This window comes from Nansenia antarctica (genome assembly GCF_963989245.1).
Source record: "Nansenia antarctica genome assembly, chromosome: 12".
Classification (NCBI taxonomy): domain Eukaryota; kingdom Metazoa; phylum Chordata; class Actinopteri; order Argentiniformes; family Microstomatidae; genus Nansenia; species Nansenia antarctica.
Window position 1 is genome coordinate 15324150 of NC_137682.1, and position 5422 is coordinate 15329571.

Here is a 5422-nt window from a genome sequence, read left to right on the forward strand (position 1 = left end):
AATGTTGTGCACAGCTCTGGAGAGCCGAGAGGCTCCTCGGAATGGAGAAGATGGAGGAGGAAGTCCCCAGGGAGATCCAGGATGAGCACCGCCTCTCACTGCTGATGGGCAGAACGGTATGACAACACAACACACTGCTATTTCCTGGAGACAAACCTCAAAGTGCTCGCTTGAGTCAACTCTCTGTCTGTCACATGAAGGTAACCATGGAGGGGATGGACCTGTTCCTGTGCAAGACCCGACCAGCTGCGGAGAAGGCGGTCAAGAAGATCCTCCTTCCTGTCCTTCGCTTACTCCTGAAGGAGGACGCTCCCTCCAGGGTATTTCCAATGGTTGGAGATCTCTCCCCAAAGATCGTAGAGATGGCCTATGAACATTTCCTGGGTAGGTAATACAGAAGCATCATGCCTACTGTAAATGGACTGCACTTATACAGTGCCATATTCCAAAATGCTTTACAATGGCCTCTCATTCACCCATTCACACACACATTCACACACCAATGGCGGCAAGGTACCATGCAAGGCGCTGGCCCGCTCATTGGGAGCGATTTGGGGTTCAGTGTCTTGCCCAAGGACACCTCGACACGTGGCACGACACGTGGCCAATCACGTGGATTAAATCTCTGAACCGGCAACTTTGCGATCATTAGACGCCGGCTCTACTTCCTGAGCCACAGCCGCCCCATACTGTCAAATCTTATTTCACTTAAGAATGGCATCACAGAACAAGGCATCACATTACTGCAGTTAGGATTTTAGATGACAACATACATGCATATATTATATTATTAAATATTATTTATTATAGATATTTTATTTTTATTTTATAGAAGTGTCCTAACCCTAACCCTAACCCTGAATCCTTAACAGAGAACAGGTCAGAGGCCAAACTGAAGACCTCCACCATGGAGAAGACATGGGAGGCTGCTGCTGCCAGGGACATCAGTGGGCTGATGGAGAATGCAATTGCCTCTGTTTTCTCCCAGTCTGGGATTCTGTTTCTGGAATCTAGTAATTATCATCTCTCTGCCATCACCAAGGGCATGGCCCAAGATATGATCCGTGCCATCGCCCTAAAGCTCAAAGCAGGAGCTGAAACCTTCCACCTGTTGAGCTTTGCTGGGCAGTCGTCCGAAGCCAGGCTCATCGCCATGGACGCGGTGCAGGACATGGACATGAGGGTGAAGAGGGTGGGCTCTCGTCTGCCGCAGATCCCCAGGCAGATCATAGTCCTGGATGCCACACTCAGGCAGCTCTTTAATGTAGTACTCCTGCTGCTCAACCAGGAGGCCTTTGTTGGCCGGGGCAGCAAGTCAAAGGCCAGGGTTCTGACCAATGACGTGAAGGCGATGGCAACCTTCTTGCCATGGGTCCAGGTGACAAAGGTGGAGGAACTGGCGAATGTCCTCCTCCGAGACAATGACAAGTGGGAAGTCGTCAGGAATGTCATTTCCAAGCTGAAGAAGCTGGCCTACAGCAAGGAGGCGCTGAAGAGAGGAGTAGGTGACGGCAGTGCCTACAGGAACATCGCCTTTCTGGTGGGCATCGCCGTAGGGAAGTGTGTCCCAGACCAGTACGCATCCAGCCTAGAAGAGCACCGGGTGAGTTGTTTGGCGATGGAGGATGTCAACATCTTCTTCGAGTTCATCGGAGACGACGGCACCACCACAGCTCTCCTGGCAGAGGAGAAGAGGCTAGAGGAAAAGAGGCTGCAGAAAGAGGCGGTGCAGAAGGAGGTGCTGCAAAAGGAGGTGCTGCAAAAGGAGGTGCTGCAAAAGGAGGTGCTGCAGAAGGAGGCAGTGCATAAGGAGGTGCTGCAGAAGGAGGAGGTGCTGCAGAAGGAGGTGCGGCAGAATGAGGCAGTGCAGAAGGACACCCCAGTCCCACAGAGCACAGACGGACGGGCCTGCCACATGAGAGTGATGGTCAAAGTGGCAAACGAAAAAAAGGCAGAGAAAGACGTTTGGAAGAGGGAGATGGAGGAGAAAGAGAAAGAACGGGAGCAAGCAGAGGCCAGGCACACGAGAGAGATGGCCCGAGTGGCAGAAGAAAGAAAGGAAGAACAAGGGGTCTGGAAGAGGGAGATGGAGGAAGTCCAGGCCAGGTACATGGCAGCCCAGGCTTCATATGCTTCTGTGGAGAAGGTAAGACCCACCCCATGTCAGGAGACATGTGTAATGTGCAATATACAGTAGTACAAAGGTAGTAATGTACATCAGTAGTGCAAAGGTTATAGAGTGATCACATTAACCAGGGATGAGCAGCCATTATTAAGTATTGTCATTGTCATCATAGTGTAGGCATTTTCCATTGTCTATAGCAGGGGTCGGCAATAGGCGGCCCGCGGGCCATTGCTGGCCCATCACCAATAATATTTGGCCCAGCAGAATATTTGGAGAATCCACTTTTTTTTTTTTTTTTTTTTTTACAATATCCGACCGACAGTCCCACATATAGCGCCTATAATGTCCGAATAGAGAATCTACCTCCACCTGAATAATGCTTATTGTACTTTTATCCATGTTGAGAGTGAATGACACAGGGACAGACAATCAGGCAGCGGGGTGCACCGAAGCGCACTGACGCTGAACCCCTCATAGTGAATCATAAGTAGGTGGACAACGTGTAGTGCTGAAATAGCCGTGTGTGGTTTGAAAAAAATAACACCAGCTCAGTAAATAATTCAAACGTAATGTTTACGTATATGTGACTGCAACACACATATGAACAGTAACAAAGCAAATTCTGTTTAATATTCTGAAAAACATTGACAACAAAATCGGTGAAAAAAAGAAAAGAAAGAAAAGTAATTCGCTTATGCGAGGGGTGGTGGTGCATAGGCCTATGCTCCTGAAACGACAGAGCAAACACGCTATTAGGGATAATAATTACAATGAGCCATTCATTCAAAATATACAAAATACAATTAGGTTATTAAATACAATAACGACAGGCTTGGTACTCACTTAATGTGAAAAGTGGCATCTCCCATCGGTCAGTATTTGCTTGATATCTGGTTATATGGACGTCACTTTAATTCGCAGGCAGTTCTCAAGTTTTTTTTTGCATCAATCGATTCCTCTCGTGCGTCTTTATCACATTCATTGAGGAAAAGGACAACTCGCATGTATAGAAAGGGAACATTGTGAGCACGGAAGATGTGAGTCTCACAACGGCTTTGCGTTGATGAAACCAGGTAGGATGAACATTATAGTTCGCTGTCCATTCCTCTTTAAATGCCCTGTTTTCACCGTCAACTTTCCTCTTTACACCTTTGGAGAGTGACATGATGTTTCTCTTGCTAGTTAGCAGGTTAAATGTTTAGCTAACTTCACCCGGCAGGCAAACAACCAATCCAATAATAATGTGACCTTGTCTGGGAGGAGGGGGGAATCATTCAGAATGAAAGTATGTTAAATAATTATTAGAATAAGCTAGGCTGCGCTACATCGTCAGTCCACACATTTATTATTCAAAACTATGGAAAAGGGTGAAACTACGTTTCAACGTTGTTGAGAATCACAACACAAACTTGCTAGTCAAGCCAAAATACTGCAACGTAATGGATTGGACTGCTACCTAGTTAACTACAACACTACTTTACATTGTTACCTAGTTAACTACAACACTACTTTACATTGTTACCTAGTTAACTACAACACTACTTTACATTGTTACCTAGTTAACTACAACACTACTTTACATTGTTACCTAGTTAACTACAAGACTACTTTACATTGTTACCTAGTTAACTAGAACACTACTTTACATTGTTACCTAGTTAACTAGAACACTACTTTACATTGTTACCTAGTTAACTACAACACTACTTTACATTGTTACCTAGTTAACTACAACACTACTTTACATTGTTACCTAGTTAACTACAACACTACTTTACATTGTTACCTAGTTAACTAGAACACTACTTTACATTGTTACCTAGTTAACTACAACACTACTTTACATTGTTACCTAGTTAACTACAACACTACTTTACATTGTTAGCAGGCTCACAAAACAAGCTGTGTTAGTTGACTAGCGATGTGTAAATTTTTCGAAAGAAAAGTCAAAGCATTAGAATGTGTCACATTTTTTAACAATCAATTACTTATGAATGAATTAATGGAATGAATGAATGGTCTTTATTGTCATTGCTACAGTACAGGTACCAAACAACGAAATTTCGGAGGGGTGGCTCCCCTGGTGTTAGGAAAAAAAATAAAAAAAAAAAATAAAAAAAAGTTCGGGCCCGCCATCTAGTGGCTCAAAAAAAAATTGGCCCGAGGCCAAACCTAATTGCCGACCCCTGGTCTATAGTATCCTAAGGTGGGGGGGCGGGGGGGGGTACTGAGAGTCATAGTCAAGTGTGTGTGTGTGCGAGGGGGGGCAATAGTTCAGTGGGGTATGTGGAGGGGGGGATTGTTTATCAGAGTGACAGCTCTGTTATCTCCATCGGGGAGTTTCAAAGGACTATGGTACTGTATTTGATAACTGCCCACTCACCCTATTTAGGATTGCTAAAAATAGACAATACACAAAGATGAGGGGAGACAACTGACTGGTTTTATTCTCAGAAAAGACAAGGGACCCCTCTTGCCAAATACATTTGAGATTGCACCTTAAGTGTGTTCACTGTATGTCCACAGGAGTGTAAAGAGGCCCAGGTTGCCCTGCTGTTGGAGGCAAACCAAAGAAAGGCGGAGCAAGAGCTCTACATGGCAGAGAAGGCCCGAGTGGCAGAAGAAATAAAGGAAGAACAAGGGGTCTGGAAGAGGGAGATGGAGGAAGCCCAGGCCAGGTACATGGCAGAGAAGGCCCGAGTGGCAGAAGGAAAGGGAGAGCGAAAGATCTTGAAGAGGGAGGCGGAGAAGAGAGAGAAAGAGGTGGAGCAAGCTCAGGACGGGCAAATGAAAGAGATGGCCAGAGTGGAAAAAGCTAGAAAGGTAGAGCAAGAGGTCTGGAAGACAGAGAAGGAGAAGATAAAGAAAGAAGGGGAGGAGAAGGAGAAGCAACACAGCGATGCAGAGAAGAGGCTGAAGGAAGAGAGACAGAGGGTAGATGAGGACAGAGAAGAGCTGGACAGGGAGAAGAAAATAGTTCAGGATCTTCAAGATGAATTGGAGAGGAGGAAGAAAGTGTTGGAGGATAGGGAGAGAGAGATGAAAATGGAGGTGAAAGAGAAGATGGAGGTGATGAAAAGGGAAGAGGAGGAGAGAGAGAGAGTCAGGAAAGAAGAGGAGGTAAAGAGAAACAAGATGGAGCTGAAGAAGTTAGAAAAGGTCAAGAGAGAGAGTCAGACAATCCTGGAGGATAAAGAAAAGGAGATGAATGAAGTGAAAGAGAGGATGGAGGTGATGAACAGGGAAGAGGTGGAGAGAGAGAGAGTCAGGAAAGAAGAGGAGGTAAAGAGAAACAAG